The 21,494-nt window shown below is 38.5% G+C and overlaps 1 long non-coding RNA gene across 1 annotated transcript; it reads left to right on the top strand.

Moving 5' to 3' along the window:
• Positions 1-3,970: 3,970 nt before the first annotated feature.
• Positions 3,971-20,163, top strand: LOC140848019 (uncharacterized). Its single transcript, XR_012128466.1, has 3 exons — positions 3,971-7,576; positions 16,990-17,373; positions 17,758-20,163. It is a non-coding gene; the product is annotated as an uncharacterized lncRNA (long non-coding RNA).
• Positions 20,164-21,494: the final 1,331 nt, after the last annotated feature.

Here is a 21,494-nt window from a genome sequence, read left to right as displayed (position 1 = left end):
AAGAATTACATATATATATATAGATATATATATATATATTATATATATATATACATTTATATTTCCTCCTTTAATCTTTGCAATGATCCCATGGTGTAAGCACTAGTACATTCAGATGAGAAAACTAAAGCCCAGGGCAGTTAAGGCACTTGCCCAAATTCTCCCAGATGGTAACTAGCAGGGCTGAGAAGTGAAACAGTCTAATCTGAGGACAAAACATGACAAAACACATGCTCTTAGCTATGCTGCCTCCTTTAATAAAAGAAGCTGCATAAGAGATTCCAGGCAGAGGGAAAGATACGAGAGACAAGCATAGAGGATGGCAGAACAAGCTTAGCAGGAGAAGCTGTAGAATATATTAAGCAGGAGAAGCTGTAGAATATATTACAGAGCTGAAGAGAATGCCAGTGAGGGGAAATGAGGCTAAGACCCTGACAAACTGGCTTGCGTGTAGGCAAGGCCTTTAAATGTAGGAGTGCAAACTGTACATTAAAGGACTTAGAAAAGGAGAAATAGTATGGTTAATAGGAAGAATCACCCTGACCACCATGGAGACAATGGACCAGCAGGTGGACAGACACACAGACCATTTAAAAGGCAGCTGCAGTAATGGTGCAGAGAAAGCCAGATTTAAGGCAGGGGCTGCAGAAGGGAGAGAGGACAGTTATTTTTGAGATATTAATGTAGTGGAACTGGCAGGATTTAGTGCCCAAAAGGATATGGTAAATGAACCAGAGAGAAAGGATAAGGGTATTGGTGTGCTGGTAAATGTTTAGCAACCAAATTCCTGGGGGTGGGGGGATGAAGGGGGACAATAATACCCAAGTTTGTAGCACTTGCCAATGCCCATGGTATAAATACTGAATGTGGAGTAATTCCATCATAGAGACACAATAGAAAACCTCAAGAGCATGAATTATAGCAAAATGTAGAATAATAAGGAAGTGATGAGCTTTGAACATTTGTTTCCTTTGTTTTTAATAAAACTTATTCAGTTGTAAATTTACATGATTTGACATTTTAATGATGGCTGTGTTTAGCAACTGGTTCACAGAATTCCTAAAAATTTGACTACTGGCTCTCATGAGCCGGTGTAAACCATCTGTAGCATTCAACTGGGATACACTTAAGATTCTGGCTAAGGTGTCACCTCCTCCAGGAAGCCTCCTTTAATCCTACCAGAGCAAGAAGAGATGTCCTTCTCTAGCATGGCACTTTGCAAAGAGTCTTACCATTGTTTATTTCACACCAAGGTTTTAACTATTTGAGTCTTATCTTCTTAGTGGTGACATTCTAGTGCTTAGGAAATCAGTCAACTTTTTCAAAAATATTTCTGTGCCAGACACGGTTTGATCCTGATGTCCAAATATAAATAAGAGATTGTTCTTATCTTGAAGAAACTCAACATCCAGGATGAGAAACAGGCAGTATATAGAACTAAAACCCCCTTGTATTAAGCCTAGGTACAAAGCTGAGGTAAACATAGGTACAAAGAAGGCACAGATGGGTGCCCAAACCAACCGTCGGTCAGTCAGAGAAAAGATCCATGGGGTGTTAACATCCCATGCGCAGGATTTTCTCTACATATTCAGACATACACATAACATTTGTTAAAATATATTTTAAATTTCAACAAAAAAAAGAAAAAAATAGCTGTGATATTTACAGCAGCTAATTAGAGCTAACACACTGAAGCCAGTTTTAGAGGTAATGGAGAAACGGCCTTCCAAGCATTTTTTCACTCTGAATATTCTAGGTATTTAAAACAGTCCAGATTTGCAGGTGTGATTTTGCAGTCCCTAGTTTTACAGAAGGAACTGTTGGCTTGAATCAGGAAATGGTTTCTGAATTCTCTAAATATGGGAGTGAGTCGAGGGAGGAGGTGTTAATCTTCTCCCAGTCTCTGTACATACTGTCAGGCCCTAATGGAAACAAATCTGTAGGAAACTCCCTTCCAAGTCTGTTTTCTTGCCCTCCTTCCACAGTCTGGGGCATAAGTTGTTGGACTGCCACCTTGAACAGAGATCCTCTGGGGTTGTTCAATCACCACTAGCACTGCTCCAGATGGCCTCAGCCAACATTTAGTGGCTGACGGCCTCAGCAGGGTTCTCCACAAAATCTCAGCTCCAAAGTGAAATGTCATTGGTCCCTGAGAGTGACAGCTCCCTGGGGGTTGTGGACAATGAGCCGCCATCCATCCAAAATACATTCCAATCTGGGAACTTTGAAGTGTCCAGTAAATATTTACAGCTACTGATTTTTTGCATGTGTGTTTTGTCATATGAATAGGGACCACCTTTCCAGAAAGCTGTGACTACAATGTAGGTGGGATATCATTGTTACTAAGTCAGTCAATTATTTGGTTTTTGAATTCACAAGGTCTGTTTTAAATTTCTCAACTAGGTTTAAGGGCTAGGGATGCCATCAAATAGTTTCCTAAACTTCAAATGTCTTTTAAATTCTTTGAATCTGTTTCCTTCTATTAAATGGGAATCACTGTCTTACAAGACTTTTGTTATAAAGATTAAATGAGATAATACTGAATGAATAAATGAATGTTTCTAAGAGTCTTGGACTAGTATTTACTAAGCTAGAAACACAATGTAGATATAATGTGTTTTTTCCCTCAATATTATTACTAATGCTAATAAGTGGTAATTATTTACATTACATATCTGTCTCCGTAAACTTTCATACAAGGATTAATTATAATGTTGATACAAAATCCAGAAAACATAAAAAGATTGACAGTCTTTAAAACAAAAAAAATTTTAACTACAATTTTTTTTAATCATAAATAAAGCTAAGAGCCTGTGGGTAAAATTACAGTATTTCCAGAATCTCTCACCTGGCCTTAGTGCATCTTCATATCAATAGGTGTTTCCAAGGGGTGGAGAGTAGGCCATCTCCATAACAATAGGTAATTACAAGGGGATGCAAGGGCACATCTGTACCAGAGAGGTTGGATAGGGTCCCTTTTTGCAGCTGGGTTGCAAGAGACACTGGCGATTAGAAGTGGACAACTGCTTGTAAGCAATGAACAGGTTTCTCCCACTTTATTTCTCCCTTTGACTGATTTTAGTTTCAAAGGTATTTTGCCCTGGACTGGGAAAATATTTCCCCCACTGAGTTACAGAGATGAATAACCACCTGAGAAATAGTATATAGTATATTGAAATTATATTTCTTCATATATACAATAAAGACATACAGTTAAACATATAATAATATGTAGAAATAAAACTTGTTAGCAAATATATTCAAGTTCTTTCAAAACAACAGAAATGATGAGATGGTGAAATGTAGTTTTTTTATTATTTTGGCAAAGGTTTAAAAATTGATAACACACTAGGCAGCAAGCATGGGGTAAGAAAGATCCTCTCAAACCCTTTTCCCAGCAACAAATTAATACAGCTTTTCTCAAAGGCAATTTGGTGAAATATACAGCAACATTTAAATATGTTTATCCTGAGACACATCAAGTCTCAATTTCTAGAAGTTATCTTAAGCAAACAATTAGACAAGATAAATAAAATATGCGTATCATCATGGTTTTAAAATATAGAAAAATTAGAATTAAAAAATATCAGTGTTCACTAATATAGTGCTCATTATATAAATTATAATATGGTTTATATTTCATTTAATGAATATATATAGCTATTATAAATATTCACATGCTTGTATATTCTTTGACATTTATGATATATTAAGATGTTCCTGGTATAGTATGGTATATTTATGACAGTTTAACAAAAATAATTCAATTAAATTTTATAATATACCATGGTAGATGTTACTTTGTCTTGGTAAGAATAACAGTTGATGTTATTAAACTATTTTTCAATAATCCCATATTATTTTTATTGTAATAATGGAAAAATTAGTTTTAATTTTTTTTTTATCTCTGCTCTTTACCCAACTACAATGATAGACATTTCATCTTTATGGTAAATCACCTTTTCCTCACCTGCTCCTAAATTTTCTCTGGCCACCTGTTGCATTCAATGTTTGCCACAACTGGCCTTCATCATAGCACTTGTGGCATTACAAAGTCAGGACTAACCCTGAGTTGAGGTCATAGTGACCCTAAAGGAAAAAGCCCTCTATATAAAATACTTTCTCCTTAACCAGTTTATGGAAGAAAATGAAGGTGGAAGGAAAGAAGGAAATTTTAAAGGTGAAAAATAAAAAATCATTTGTATGTACACTGACGATATGTTGTTTTATTTCATTAATCAAAATGGCCAGTAGTATATGTAAACAAGGTCAGCACACGCATATGTCCCCATGTAATATGTTTTGTATCTGAAAGAAAACTACATTTGGAAAACACGACTTAATTTTCCAGAAATGTGAGCCTAAATCCTATCAGTCACCAATTTGGGGTTCATCTGTAGGAAATCTTTACTTTAGGAACACAGACTAGATTAATACATAAGGATTCACTCAAGTGGTCTACTGAGATACACTAAGCAGAGAAAGAATATGTAGTGAAAGGGAAAGATAGGAGCTGATTCTAAATGCTTTCACCGATGTGTTCTAGAGATCCATTTCAGCTTTCCTTTTTCCTCTGTCTGTACAATCTCCCTTGAGTATTTCACTTACTCTTATAGCCTCAATTTTTAGTTAAGAAATGGGCTTGCACACAATTATCAATAACAAAATGAACCCACTTTGATACATGTAGCAAGAACAAAGGCAATCAAAGAAGAAATTGCATCTGATGGTGGAATCCAAGAAGGGGCATTGTTTCTGAATGCTTAGAAATGGGAAAGATTTCCTGGACAAGGTCAGAAATGGGGAAGGTATTACAAATGTGTAAGGGGCGGTGCATAAGGAAAGATAAGGAGAAGATAACTTTCAAAAAACTAAAATAAAGCCAAAAACATAGTTTAACTAAAGTAAAAAATATATGTTATGAAATAGGAGGAAATGAACTAGAGCTGGATTCATGGGAGTCTCAAATGTCAAATTAGGAATCTTAGACAATGGAAACACAAACCATTTAACCATTGATGATATTTTTTCTGCCTGTTGTCTGCTGCATTTTTGCCTTGATTTAATCATATAATTATTTCTGATAATGTTCTTGCATCAAACAGTGATTATTACATTTTTTGAAAAGTGAAAAACTAAAAGCCCATCATTAATTCAACAGAAAAATTGCTGTCACTTTTAATCTTCTTAATTTACACAGGTTGAAAAGCATTACTAGGAGATTTGGCAACATATGGAAAAAGAGCCATTCAGAGTTAAGAGTAGTAAGTCCAAATGATACATGATTTTCAGGGAATTTTTCCTAAATCTTACCAATAAGAATAGACATGGCCCATTCTTCATCCGGGCATGTTGACTATTAATGTCACAATCAATTTGTAAAGGGAGTTAATTTTCAAAGCTAGAACAGATTGCTAGTAAAGGCTTAATGACCAAAGGTCTCAGAAAACTTGGCAACAAAATCCTAAATACTCTTACTGAGTCCAAAGAGAAAAAGTTGTAATTAGTGATCATCAAAGCACAGAGAAAGGGTCAACACACCTATTTAGCCAATGTCTCTTTGAAGTAAAGCTATTATTGGGCTACTGATTTCCCACACATCCCTGCAAACAGGTAACCATGCTTCCATGTTGATTCACATTGCTTTTTCCCTTCCACGTGTGATGAATAGTTTGCCAAGTGGAAGGAGACCTGCCAAGACACGGAGCTGGAACACAGACACACACTTCTCAAAACATACATGGCTTAAAGTGCCCAGTAAAACAGTGAGCTGATCCTAAACCAATCTGACTCGGTGTTGAAATGCACTAAAATTGTTCCTACATCCTACTTTTTAATTGCCATTCTTTTCAGGATCAAAGAATTTTATTTTACTTGATCTGACTTCTAGCCCAAGGAGATTTGGCTCTTCTCCCTCTGGATAAGGTTTTCCTTGCCAGAGAGGCAACTCTGTAGGGTCACTGGGATGGAAGAAGGAGCAAATGTATTCCTAGGAGGAAAGGATAGAGTATACGCCATGCTAGTAGGCTTGGCCTATTCTCCTTATTTCAAATCTTCTCCATCAGCTCAAGATTTCATTAGAAATGAATTTAGTTGAGTCTTATTAAAGTTCTCCATTCTTTAGACTATACCTACTAAAATGCAAAGATCTCTGAAAGCACTAGCACCTCAGGATTCATAAGCTGGCCCCTTCAGGGGAATAGGATGTGGGCTGGATAACTGGTTTGGAGCAGGGAGCTAAGAGTAGGAAAAAAAAGAGACATTAAAAGTAATAGTAGAACAACAAAGACACAATTTTCCTCTTCACCATTCTGTATAAGAATGGAGGAAGACATCACTGTTTCTAATTTAATCTTCTCTCCTTCAATTCAGACTCCTGACATTCTTTGGATTCGCATAACCAGCCTCAACTAAAGAGAACACTATTAAAAGCATCAAGAACGCTACACAGTGGGAATAAAATCATGACATACTTGAAGCACATTTAGGTTAGAAGCAAACAGTTGGAAACTTTCATGTAACTTTCTTGGAGTTAAGTTGGGTCGGGTAGTACAGGGGGCAAGAGATGCCATGTGTGATCACTATGTGCTGTAGTTTTTCTGCAGACATAGGTTTTCATTTTTTCTGGGATACCAGTAGTTCAGTTGCTGAATCCTATGGCAAGTGTAGGTGAAGCTTTCAAGAAATGGCCATACTGTTTTCCAGAAAGCTTGTATCATTGTACAGCCTCACCAGAAACATAAGAGCTCAAGCTTTGCTCCATTCTACGCAGAATTTAGTACTGTCACTATTTTTTTTATTTTATTTCGTGCATACACATTTAGGATTTCTACGTCATTTTTGTGGAATAACCCATCTATTATTATGGAGGGTCCCTATTAATTTCTTTGCTCTGAAGGCTACTATATCTGATATTAATATGATCACTTCTACTTCCTTTTGATTAATGTTTGCATGGTACTTTTCTATACTTTTATTTTCAACCTACCTATACTATTATATATGAAGTGAGTTCCTTGTACAAAGATATAATTGGATCTTTTTTTATCCATTCTTCCAAACACTCTCTTTAACTTGCAATTTTAGACCATTTATATTTAGTGTATTGATATGTTATGGCTTAAGTCTGCCATTTTATTTTTTGCTTTTTTCCTCCTCTCTGTCCATTCTGTTTTTCCTGCTTTCTTATAGGTTAATTGAGCATGTTTTAGTATTCCATTTTAATTTCTCTATGCATGGCTTTTTTAGTGATTACTCTAGGTATCGTATTCATAACTTATGCAAGTTAACTGATGCCAACATTTTGCCTAGACTCCCCACTAGAACTCTGCTGATATTCCTGGGAGCAGGGAGGGAGCTTCTTGGTGCTAATCTATAAGTGACATCCACTTTCACTGGCAGGGAGAAGGGAAAGAATGGCCATATTACTCCTGGCTTTCCACAAAAATTGAGTTTTCCAAGAAAATTCTGACAACACCCTCCTGGAGAAGGGGAGAAGTGCCTTGTTACTTTATGTGAGGAGGGTGGAAGTCTAGACTATCCCTATGGTCTGCACCAATGGAAGGTTTCATTAGAGGTGAGCAGTATGAAAGTCAGGACTTTTTCCATCCTTCGCCTTCTCTCTGACACCACCTCAGAGGTAAGGAGTAGGGGGGTGGGCTGGCGTGCCTCCTTATATACAGGCAATAATAGAAGTATAGCTCTTCAGTTGACCTCTACTAGCAGGGAGAGAATGTAAGCAGAATTTTCTGAAGTGTTTGGCTGGAATAAAATGGGCATTGCCTATTGAATATTGTCAATTTTTTTCTTGCTAGGCCATCTCTTGTCTTGTCCTTTGGCTAAGGGGAACAGGTTTTGCAGTTTTTGTCTGCATCCATTGGCATTTCTGAGTCACTGGCTTCTCCAGTATCCAGTATCTGCAAACATGATCAAAAAGAAAACCTAGGGAACTCACCACCATTTTGTTCCTTGGGGCCTGGGGTCCCTAGCTGGCAGCCTTCTCTTTAACTTTCACGCTTCATGTGCAGGTTTTATATGTAATGACCAGGGTTTTCAGTTAAACTTACTGGAAGGAATAGGGGAAAGTATGTCTACTCGGTCTTTACAAAAGTAGAAGTCTAACTGTTATTTTTTAATGTATAAATAAATATTTTAAGGTACTGTTTTAATTTCAGATATGTTATATATATAGTAGATATAACCCACATAAATAAAAGTATTTTGAGACTCTCTAAAATTTTTTAATGTTTAAAGTGATCCTGGATTGGATTAAAGATGGTAACATGACAGGCAAGACAGAGGCTTCCTCCTAAAACCACACATAATATAAAAATGTAATTAATACAACTAATCCTGAAAGAGCAGTAGGAAAGACAGATGCACCAGACTGCATACACCTAGAGAAAAGAATAAACCCCATGGAACAGGGTAATGTACCAAAGCCCTGGTCTGACAGGACCCAAGCCCTTCCACGAACCCAGCTCACCAGTGGGAGGAAGAGAAATGGGGCAGGGAGGGAGTGGAGGCCTGGGACTACTGAACACCTGCTCTGCAGTTCTGCTCTGAGACCACAAACCTACATTTCATGGTGCTTTCATGATACTCTCATGATTAGGGGACTTGGAAAGCTAAGACAGGAAGAATACCTGGAGAGACTGAGATTCCAGTCGCTTGTGAAAGCAGGGATCCATATCTGACTACTCGGGGACAAAAGAAAGGCAGGCAGTCTGAGAGACTTCCTAACAGCGAGAGGGCTGCTAAAGGGGCAAGGCCTGCACAGACCTTATTGCTCAGGAGAAAGGAAAGGTAAACAAAATTGTCCAGGTGCACTCTGCCCAGCAGGCTGGGAACTTTCACGATCTTCAGGTGCTCCAGCCCCCTGGCTGGCTATGCAGCTCCAAAGCCCCCCTCCATGACACTAAGCCTGCAGCACCTCCCTCCCGATCAGCCCCACCTGGCTTACAAAGAAGCAAAACCTACCCTGGCATTAGGACAACCAGAGGGAAGCCACACTTAGAGCACCTACAAACGCAAAGCACAGAGGCTTATACCTGTGTGCTCAACTCACTGGTTCTGCCAGTGGAGACAGGGATAGCAGCCAGGAAGCAGTAAACAGCTCTTTCATTACCCCTGGCACCAATAACACTCCCCGGCAACCCCTGACGTTTCTCCAGGGGCTGAGCAACTCCAGAGAGTAGAGCATCTGGACACTAGAGAGTGCCATATACAAATTTCAAATGCCAAAGAACCTGGTTCAAACTAAAATTATGAATACAACTCCTGAGAAAAATGACATTGACCTCATGAATCTTCCTGAAAGAGAGTTCAAAATAAAAATTATTACCATGCGCATGGAGGTACAGAAAGATATTCAAGAACTCAGGAATGAATTCCAGTCAGAGATCCAATCATTGAAGAGCACAATGGAGGGTATTAAAAGCAGATTAGATACGGTGGAGCTCACAATAAATGAAACAGAAACTAGAGAAGAGTAATACACAGAAGCTGAGGCAAGGAGAGAAAAAAGGATCTCTAAGAATGAAACAACACTGAAAGAACTGTGTGACAAATCCAAACGGAACAATATTCGCATTATAGGGGTACCAGAAGAAGAAGAAGAGAAAACAAGGGATAGAAAATGTCTTTGAGGAAGTAATTGCTGAAAATTTCCCCAATCTGGGGAAGGAGTTAATCTCTCAGGCCATGGAGGTGCACAGATCTCCCAACACAAGGGACCCAAGGAAGACAACACCAAGATATATAGTAATTAAAATGGCAAAGACCAAGGATAAGGAAAGACTACTAAAAGCAGCCAGAGAAATAAGATCCCATACAAAGGAAAGCCCAGCAGGCTATCAACAGACTTCTCAGCAGAAACCTTACAAACCAGAAGGGAGTGGCATGATGTATTTAATCCAATGAAGTAGAAGGGCCTGGAACTAAGAATACTTTACCTGACAAGACTATCATTTAAACTTGAAAGAGGGATTAAACAATTTTCAGAAAAGCAAAAGCTGAGAGAATTTACTTCCCACAAACCATCTCTACAGTGTATTTTGGGGTGACTGCTATAGATGGAAGTGTACCTAAGGTTTAATAGCTGTCAACAGAGGTAATAAAACCACAGTAAAGAAAGAAGAACAGTTAATTACTCTGCAAATGCAAAATTAAATCAAATACCACCCAACTCAATCAAAGGATAGACAAAGAGTACACAATATGATACCCAATATATAAACAATGGAGGAGGAAGAAAAAGGAGGAGAGAAAAAAAGAACCTTTAGATTGGGTTTGTAATAGCATACTAAGTGAGTTACAACCTCCCAAGGCTGATCCAAAAAGAAACATAAAATCTGAGCACACCAATTACCAGCACTGCAATTGAATTGGTAATCAAAAAAACTACTACCTAAGAACAAAACTCCTGGACCAGATGGCTTCACTGCTGAATTTTATCAAACATTTAGTGAAGACCCAATACCCATCCTCCTTAAAGTTTTCCAAAAAGTAGAAGAGGAGGGAATACTTGCAAACTCATTCTATGAGGCCAGCATCACTCTAATACCAAAACCAGGCAGACACCAAAAAAGAAAAGAAAATTACAGACCAGTATCCCTGATGAACACAGATGCAAAAATATTCAACAAAATACTAGCAAACCGAATTCAAAAATACATCAAAAAGGTCATCCGTCATGATCAAGTAGGATTTACTCCGGGGATGCAAGGATGGTACAACAATCAAAACTCCATCAACACCATCTACCATATCAACAAAAAGAAGGACAAAAACCACATAATCATGTCCGTACATGTGGAAAAAGCATCTGACAAAATTCAACATCCATTCATGATAAAAACTCTCAACAAAATGGGTATAGAGGGCAAGTACCTCACCATAATAAAGGCCATATATGACAAACCCACAGCCAACATTATACTTAATAGCAAGAAGCTGAAAGTTTTTCCTTTAAGATCAGGAACAAGACAGGAATGGCCACTCTCCCCACACTTACTCAAGATAGTTTTGGAGGTCCTAGCCATGGCAATCAGAAAACACAAAGAAATAAAAGGCATCCAGATTGGCAAGGAAGAAGTTAAACTTTCCCTGTTTGCAGATGACATGATATTGTACATAAAAAAAACCCTAAAGAATCCACTCCAAAACTACTAGATCTAATATCTGAATTCAGCAAAGTTGTGGAATACAAAATTAATACACTTAAATCTATTGCATTCCTATACACTAACGATGAACTAGCAGAAAGAGAAATAAGGAAACCAATTCCTTTCACAATTGTGTCAAAAAGAATAAAATACCTAGGAATAAACCTAACCCAGGAAGTGAAAGACCTATACTCTGAAAACTACAAGACTCTCACAAGAGACATTAAAGAAGATACCAATAAATGGAAACACATCCCATGCTCATGAATAGGAAGAATTAATATTGTCAAAATGGCAATCCTGCCTAAAGCAATCTACCGATTCAATGCAATCTCTATCAAAATACCTAGAGAATTCTTCAATGAACTAAAGCAAATTGCTCTAAAATTCATATGGAACCACAAAAGACCCCAAATAGCCAAAGCAGTCCTGAGAAGGAAGAATAAAGCAGGGGGGATCATGCACCCCAACTTCAAGCTCTACTACAAGGCCACAGTAATCAAGACAATTTGGTACTAGCACAAGAACAGAACCAAAGACCAATGGAACAGACTAGAGAGCCCAGATATAAACCCAACCATATATGATCAATTAACATTCAATAAAGGAGCCATGGACATACAATGGGGAAATGAGAGCCTCTTCAACAGCTGGTGTTGGCAAAACTGGATAGCTACATGTAAGAGAATAAAACTGGATTATTCTTTAACCCCATACACAAAAGTAAACTCAAAATGGATCAAAGACCTGAATGTAAGCCATGAAACTATAAAACAAAACTCTTAGAAGACCACATAGGCAAAAATCTCCTGAATATAAACATCAGCAACTCATTCCTGAATATATCTCCTTGGGCAAGGGAAACAAAAGAATATAGGAATGAGTGGGACTACATCAAACTAAAAAGCTTCTGTACAGCAAAGGGTATCATCAGCAGTACAAAAAGGCATCCTACTGTATGGGAGAATATATTTGAGAATGACATATCCGACAAGGGGTTAACATCCAAAATATATAAAGAGCTCACGCACCTCAACACCCAAACAGCAAATAACCCTATTTAAAAAGTGGGCAGAGGATATGAACAGACAGATTTCCAAAGAAGAAATTCAGATGGCCAACAGACACATGAAAAGATGCTCCACATTGCTAATCATCAGGGAAATGTAATTTAAAACCTCAATGAGATATCACCTCACACCAGTAAGGATGGCCAACGTCGAAAAGACTAAGAAAAACAAATGCTCGTGAGGGTGCAGAGAAAGGGGAACCCTCCTACACTGCTGGTGGGAATGTAAGCTAGTTCAACCATTGTGGAAAGCAATATAGAGGTTGCTCAAAAAATTAAAAATAGAAATACCATTTGACCCATGTATCCCACTCCTTGGAATTTACCCAAAGAATAGAAGTTCTCAGATTCAAAAAGACATATGCACCCCTATGTTTATTGCAGCACTATTTACAACACCCAAGATATGGAAGCAACTTAAGTGTCCATCAGTAGATGAATGGATAAAGAAGAGGTGGTACATATACACAATGGAATACTATTCAGCCATAAGAAAGAAACAAATCTTACCATTTGCAACAACATGGATGCAGCTGGAGAATATTATGCTCAGTGAAATAAGCCAGGCGGAGAAAGACAAGTGCCAAATGATTTCCCTTATTTGTGGATGGAGTATAACAACGGAGCAAAATGGAAGGAACAAAACAGCAGCAGACTCACAGACTCCAAGAAGGGACTAGCAGTTACCAAAGGGGAGGGGTGTGAGAAGAGAGGTGAGGAGGGAGGTCGATGGGGATTGAGGGGTATTATGTTTAGTACACATGGTGTGGGGGATCACGGGGAAAACAGTGTAGCACAGAGAAGGCAAAGAGTGAATCTGTGGCATCTTACTACACTGATGGAGAGTGACTGCATTGGGGGATGGGTGGGGACTTGATAATATGGGTAAATGTAGTAACCACATTGTTTTTTCATGAGAAACCTTCATAAGAGTGTATATCAATAATGCCTTAATAAAAAAAATTTTTTTAATAAAGTGATCCTGACCTCAAAACATTAGGGTACCACTGTTATAAATACATTTTTTAAAATTATTACTGAAAAATGTCCAGGGTCTTAACCACAAGTAACCCTTTGTAGTCCTTGGAGATGTGGAAGAAATAGCCAAATCTCTTCTTTCTTTTCCCAACAGTCTGAGAACAATCTGTAACATACAGGGTGACCATACGTTCTCCTTTGTCTGGGAAAGTCTACGCTTACACCTGTTTTCAAGGCATAATTATTAATAGTAATCTTTGAATCTCAGAAGTATCCTGTTTTGTGTGATAAATTATATTGTCACCGAGATTATACAGAAAAATCAAGACTGTGCCACCATTTTTCCTTACTCTCTGTCCTGGATAAACTTTTTAGACATCAAAGTTTCAATTATATTAGGATACATGATACAAATATTATATTTAATTTTTAAACCACCTGTTGATTCTAACAATGCCAATACAGAACAAGTAATCACCCTCCCTGAGTCTCTCTCCAAGTCTTGACTGTAATAAGAGTATGTATTCTATAAGTTTCTCATGTAGCCTTAATATTCAAGCTAAGCATGTCCCATTAGGTGTCACCTGGGACCACCCCAAGCAAGCATCGTCTTAACGACCTCCCAGCTCCATGGCAATGTGTCAGCCATATTTTCTCACTGCTACTGTGAGCTCATATTCTCCAGCATGGGGATCAAGAAAGGAAAGAAAGGAAAAACAACTCAGCTGTGATGGAAATACTAGAAAAGTTCCAACATTTGGGTGGCTAATGCTAGTGACAAAGCCAATTCACTCTTTATCCACTGATAAAATAATTTACTGGGAGCCAACTATGTACTCCTCTCTTCAATTATATAATGACAGAGACTGACATATAATGTAAAACAAACTGAAAAATATTTCCTTAAAAATATTCTTATCAGATACAGTTTTTAGAAGAAAAAACCAATCATAATTTTCCATTTTTTTCTTTTTATCTTTCCTCTTTTATTGGAATAAAGTTGATATGCAATGTTGTATTGGTTTCAGATATATAACATAGTGACTCAATAATTATATACACTACTAGATGCTTGCCACAGTTCAGCCCACCACCAGAAATGCCTCCCACCCTGGCACATACAGAAAACAGGAAGGACGAAAAAGAAACTCTTTCATCCTTCATAAGAAATTCAAATGCTACCTCGGTAGGAAGCATTATTGATCCCTCTGGGGAGATTCATCACTCTCAAACCACTGTGTACATCTCTGACAGTATCTACTTCTATTTGCTTGTATTATTTTATTTCTTTGAAGGTCTCCACACACATTACATTATAAGCTCTTACAGAGCAGGGCTCATGACTGAATCATCTCTGTAAATCTAGAGCAACAGTAAAATCTTTTGTCTCTAATGAGTACCCCAAGAGTGTGAACAGATCGAAGAAAAGAAAATAGCTCTGTGTAAAGTAGAACAGATGATACAGAACAGAATACACATACCCTCAAAGTTTAAATTTCTCTGCCTAGACCCCCACAGCAGCAACAAATTTCTTTCCACATGGCAGAGAAATCTATAGAAACTGATGAATGAAAAGTATTTTCAGGAAAGTTCTGATTGCTACGATGCCTTAGGAGAGAAAATACTCAATTTCGATGTGCATATTTAGACTGTAGGCCATTAAATAGCCTTGAATGTTTGGAAAACAGGAAAGGAGTGAAGTCCAGCCTCCTCCCTAAGTGTGTTTTCAGCAATGTTAGATCATGGATAAACAAATTACTGATGTCACCTTAAAATAAATAAAGGTATGATGTCACTTCACCTGGGCTATCCTGTAAAACACACTCAGGCAAGCATTTCTCTAAACACAGAGGAAACTATGATCTAATGGATTCTAGTTCAGTGAATCTGGACCGTGTGAGGACAACCGCATGAGTCCGGAGGAAGTAAAGCAGGTCACTGTATGACTCTGTACTTGACATCTTTGTCCAAGGCAACAGAATTCCCCTGCCCTCTTCAAACAAATCAATTTGTTTAAAACTAAAAATTCAGTCATTAATTGTTTGATTTAAACGTTATACAATTCCAATGATTAGCGAAGGCTGCAGAACACAATAGGCATTCAAAAAAATTTGTTGAATTATATCAAATTGCAAATGAATTAATACCTCTTCTCCTTCCTCCCCCAATGCATGGATAAAAAAAAATTCACCAGCTGCTCTGGTTATTCTATAAATGTATAATCACCTTGAACTGTCATCATATAGCCCAAGTTAAACTTTGTGTTCTTATGATGCCAAAAATTTCATACTTATTTTAGTCAAGCAGTTCATCATCCATCTTGACTCAAACTATTGACTTAATTGACTATATTTTACTGACCTAAAAACACAGCCCATGTTCCCTTTTGTTGCCTTCTTTTGTTTAAATTTCTTCAAATTTGGCCTTCCTGATGAGGTGAGAATATATATCCTTCATGTATTTTGAACTCAATCCTTTCCAAGTCAATCAGTTTACAAGTTCTTGATTTCTGCAGTGCTAAAATGTAAGGATAAAACTCCCCTTAAATTAAACTGAGAAACTGTCTAGAACTAAGTAAAAGTTGGAGAAGCCTTCAGAAGTTATAATGCAAGCTATTATTCTTTATACTAAAATTAAATGCAATGGAGAAGGAGCAATGAGTTCTCAGACACCAACAGAGGGGATATTAATTCGTGTTTCAATCTCAAATAAAGTAATATTCTCTGGGGGCAATAAACTTTTTTTGTGAACTTCATTTGTAATTCTTGGCAAAATCAAAACGTAATATAAAGGAACAGTCAAATAAGAAGGTTACAGGCTTTTGGAAAATAAAAGGAGACATCGAAGGAGTCATGATTAATACAATAAATGAGTGAGGAGAAAGCAAGTTAATGAAGCAGCTGTCCCATTTTTTTTCCTTTTTTTTTTTTTTTTTGCCTCTTCTGGATATAAATATGAAAGTGTATATGCCTGTAAAACAGAATAATTTTTCCTTTCCCTAGAGTGAAACAGAATCTTTTTATGTTTGTAATTGTACTGAAATAAATAGCAATTCATCGGCTATCATTCAGTTTTAGAAGATGGAGATTATTCATCATGAAAATATTAATCCCTTAGTAGTACTATGTAAAAGAGACCCAAATATAATGGAAATGGGACAAAAAGCTCGAACTACCCCTCATAAATATTTATGAATATTAATATTTTCAGTCTATATAATAGGGAAAGGATCCTACCTTACCTGACCATCAACTGAGCAGTATTGCGCCTATTCACGGACAAAAAAAGTATTTCACTAGAAACAACAACCAAATTTTGAAAAAAATTTAGATCCATTGTTCTCAAATCCTCACTTCTTTGCTGAAATCTTCACTGTATTTCATTGACAATTATTAGGAGCACGAAAATGAACTTCACACATGTGTAAGGCCAGAGAGGGGGCAAAGGTATAATCTGACAGCACAATTCAAGACTTGTTTCCTTGAATCATTCCCTAGATGCCTTATTTAGATGGGCAAACATAATAGCTAGTTAGGGGTGAAGGTAAGAAAAGACAGCAACCCCACCGTCACTCCCAATGCAAGCTGCTGGGCGTACGTGGGATCCAGGTGGAAGCAGGGAAAAAACTAACATTAAGTGAAGTTCTGTATTTTGCTTATTTTCTGGACTTAGAAATTCATGTCTAGAAACTGAAGTGTGTTTTACAATTTGAAGTGTTATTAGAACATTCGAGGTGACTGCAAAGTCATGACCTCTTTTTCTCTCTTTCCCACAAAGCAGACACCATGTGGATTAACTGATGCCATAGCTGTAAATTCCAGAATGTTCTACTTAGCCCCCACTGGGACCACCTAAAGCAACCTTCATACAGCCTGCCTCCCACCAGCTGCTGATTATCAGATAATAATGTGTAAAGATGTGGAAGGGCTGAAAAACAAAATCAGTGCCTGAGGGATAAAGACAGTAAGGCCGGGTCAAGTGTGTGATAAGGAATGAAACTGTTCCAAGAAACAAGGGAAGAAAATAAAATCGCCTGTCATCACCAGCCAAGGAAGTGCCCACATCAAAATGCCTCACACTGGGAGGATGGCCTAGAATGCTTCTCAGCTGAGAGAAAAGAAAAAAATTGCAAGATGGCCACACACAATAGAAAATGTTTAGGTAGGAAATTGCTTAGGTATGGATATATTTGTAAAAGAAATCCTATGGCCTATTCTGTTATTTTGGTGAAGATACTACTTTTGTATTGCTGCAAACCAACAAATGAGGGGTACCTCTAGGGGTAATTTGAAAGCCCTCATGTATATTCTCGTGCCAGATACACAGTAAATATTCAGTATTTGAATGAATGAATGAACGAATGAATGAACGAATGAATGAATGAATACAGGTGTAAAATTGACAATGACTATAATACTATTACTTTCATTGCAATACAACCTCTGGATTTTTGTTTGAGTGTTTGTTTCATTGTTGCTTTATTGATCCTGTTCTTCATAATTTAAAAGACTAAAGAATATGCTTCCTGTGGCCTTAACTTCTCAGGCTTGAAACACAAGACACCAATACAATGCCAACAACAGCCTGTGAAGCAGAGAACAGTGGGGCATGGGAAAATCAACTGCCAGAGACCTAAGCACACTTTCTTTATACACACCAAGACGGAAGACTACAGCCAGTGGACACACAGAGTTATAAATGTGAACGCCCTGCTCAGATCCCTCACTGAGGGGGCTAATGAACTGCTGCTCCCAGCCTGGGCTAGCTGGAGGGGCCCAGGGGGAAGGCCCTTTGCTGGGAGTCAGGGGACTCTGTGGCAGGTCAGTTGCTAAGACATCCCATCTGCCTGGAACTGCACTGCTGGCTTGGAGTCTTCCTCCCAACCAACTTACTTCCTTCTCTCTTTCCATCAAAGGGTCAAAGGACCAAATCCGTGCTGTGATCTGACACTCTCCTGCGCTCTCTTCCCTTCTCCAGGAAAGTGCTCTTGCAAATCTGACCGAATTTAGCCACGGGGCCCTGAGGAGCCAGAGGACTAAGAGAGGGTGTGCCCAGGCCACTGCCGGGGGTCCAGCCACAGCTCATGGGAGCCCTGCAAGAACGAGACCCAGTGTTGCAGAATATTTCTGCGGAAACTGAAAATCCGTGTTTTCTTATGTCAAGTCCAGGATTTTTAAATATTCATTCAGATTTTTCTAAACAAAGATCATATTTGCCCACAGCCAGCCAGTCTGTAGCTTCCACTCTATATCAATGTAATTTTTTAACCACCTCTGCTACAATGTGCCTTATTTTCCTTTCTCACTGTTCTAATTTCCCCACCAAGGAGAGAGGATTCTAGGAGTCAAACAAAGGTGGCCTCAAGCTGTGGATGGGAGAGGAAACGGCTTAGTTCCTAGAGAAGACCTAAGATGTGGAGACACTCAGAGGGACCTGTCGCCTCTAAAAGAAACAGAAAGAGGGTGAAGACCTATTTCTTTCCCCAGTTCAGACAGCGCTTAGACAGCCCTGCCCCCACCAGTGGTGGTGTCTGACCTCCCATTTAACTGTGCTTTCAAAAGGCCTTTGAAATTTGAGAAGGCCACACAGTACCCTTGCTATAAATATGAAGTCTTTGCTTAGCCTGGAAAGCATGTCTTTAATGGCAGTCTAACATCCTTAGGACAGCTACTGTAAGCCTTCTCAGTAAATCACTACTGCTTAGGGGTTTAGATTCTATTACAGTCCAGTTAGTCTTCATCAGTGTAAGAAAGTCTGATTCATCTGGTTTTCAAATTCAAAGTTTCTGTCTTACTGGAAGATGAAAATCAGTATTTTATTTGCCTTCTGTACAATGTTAGCACATTGGAGGTCCCCCAAAGTCCATTCATTTCAGTTGTGCAGAGACAATTAGAGAATATAATTAAAATGGATTTCTAGACCGCATTTGTGGTGAGATTACAATAACAGACCTGAGTTAATGAAATTCCCTCCCACTCTCCAAGCTCTGAAACATCCTCTGACTTCCCTTATGTATTATTCAGCCTTAGGGAATATGAACACAGGCCATGTCATTTTTAATCAGTAACAAATGCATTTCACATTATCTGCTTCTTTCCTGCTCTCTTCAACCATACTGTTGAAAGTCCTTTGAATTTGCATCTTTAAAGAAGGCCACTGACAAGATTTCTGGGACTTCCTAGCAAGTAAGAATTGGCAGAACCTAAAGGGTTGTGCACAGATTTAGATGCTGGTGTCAGGAGTAGCATATCAACATGTGCGTACAAGGCCCTTTAATGTAAGAGAGAAATGTGATAGGAAAGAGAAGCGGATGTGCCACGGGCCACGTGTTGGCTATCCATGCCCTGCTGCCGTGAAATGCCACACGAGTTTCAGCAGTCTAAATTCTAACTTGCACATAACAGGTCATCATGAAAATATGTTTTTTTCCAAGAGGATAGAAAAAATGTTATTTAATATTTTCTTAGCTAGATTTATAATTTTTATATGACATGCATTATAAGAATTTTTTTTTCTACACTAGCCCGATCCCACCCACAAACTGTGTATGTTCGGGAGCCTCGTTATCAAACAGTCACAGGTTTTCCCAGGACAGGCTCCTGGCTCCTTTGATACCAATATCCCCTCACAATCTTTGTAGTCATTTGACCTATTTGCTTCCAGTTAGTTCCCTTATGGGCAACCACAGCCAAAATTTTCTTCCCATTCCTCTTTCTCTCAATTCAATTGTATCTACCTTGAAATAATTTGAAATAATGGGTTTAGGTGGGTAGACAACATTGTTTATCTGATCTTTGTCACTAGGTGTGTCTCAATTTCTGTGTGACATGTAATGAGAGGGAAGCATTAAAGGCTTGAGGCCCCATCCCTGTAAAAACGGTTTTATCAGCACTACTAACAACTAGCCTGACTTCAACTTCCTGTTACAGAATTTTGCTAAACGTAGCCAAAGCAGACAGCACACATCAACATGGCAGCTGTTTTCCAAGTAAGTTTGGCCAGACAGAGACTCTATTGGCATATAGTCTGCCTCCCGACGTATTGCAGATGAGTGTTATCAAATGTTTCACTAAAACATAACACAGATCAAGCATTCCAGCCTATAATATGTGTGCCCCACTCCTGAGGACCAAATGATTAGCTAGTGGCATATATTTTACTTTTCTGTTAAGTCAGTAGCCCAGTTCTAAGTATCAAATTCTCTATTAATTGTAGAAAAAAAACTCAAAATACAGTGCTTAAGCAAGAGTCAAGTTGATCTCTCTTACAGAGCAGCCCAGGGTTTGAAGGGCAGCTTTGCCATTTTCACTGTGCAAATTCCAAGTCTAAGTCTAAAAGTGTTCCACTTCTCACCACCTCCCAAGTGAAAGAAAGAAGGAAAGAGGCAAAGCAGCACAGACTCCTTCATTTTAATGATGAAACATGGAAAACAGCACATTTACTTCCAATTAGACAGGACTTAGTCACATGACCATACCAGGCTGCAAAGACAGCTGGAAAATGTAGTCCCTACGTGGGTAGCCATCTGTATAGTTAAAACCAAGGCATTCTCCTATCAGAGAAAGGGGATGTATAGTGACAGATAATTAGCAGTCTCCATACAATTACCCATCAGGTCAGAAGAAGAGCTAGGAGAGAAAGAGGAAGGAAAGAGCTCACAGAAACAATATAAAGGATCAGGTAGGGACCTGCTCCTGTGCTCAATTGGGTCTGATACCCTGAAGCTGTCAGTTCTTTAGGAAGAGCTCCCTCTAGAGAGTCCTCCCTTTTGCCTACTAACAGGATACTGCAAACTATACAGAAGCCCATCTGCCACTTGGAGGTTTCCAATGATTCCTCTCCTTCTCCATTCTTTTGTTAGACCCCTTCACTGGAAATAAGGAGGCTTTCCTGTGTGTGTGATGTAGGAGCTCCAAAGAAGTCAGAGGAGGCAGAAATAATGAGCATAATCTGGAATAGTTTTACCATAGAGGCAGGACTTGACGTGAATGTAAAAGGAATAAAGGGCAGATGAAGAGTCGGGCTTCTGTGAGGATTGATCAGTGGAGTCATCCCTGCTCCTCAGACTTTGCAGGTCTGCCCAACCTCAGAGAGAAGGACTCAGAGCCAGGGGGATTAGGACTACCACCTACAATAAGAATCCCAGGTTGAACTTGAACTAGTTACTTAACTCCCTGTTCCTCAGTTTCCTCATCGCAAAATGTAAATAACATTTACCTCATAGGGTTAATGTGACGATTTCAATAAGAGGATGTATATAAAGCACTAAGGCACTGTTCCAC

The sequence above is a fragment of the Manis javanica genome, chromosome 2 (genome assembly GCF_040802235.1).
Source record: "Manis javanica isolate MJ-LG chromosome 2, MJ_LKY, whole genome shotgun sequence".
Taxonomy (NCBI): Eukaryota; Metazoa; Chordata; class Mammalia; order Pholidota; family Manidae; genus Manis; species Manis javanica.
This window is presented reverse-complemented; position numbering and strand designations above follow the sequence as displayed.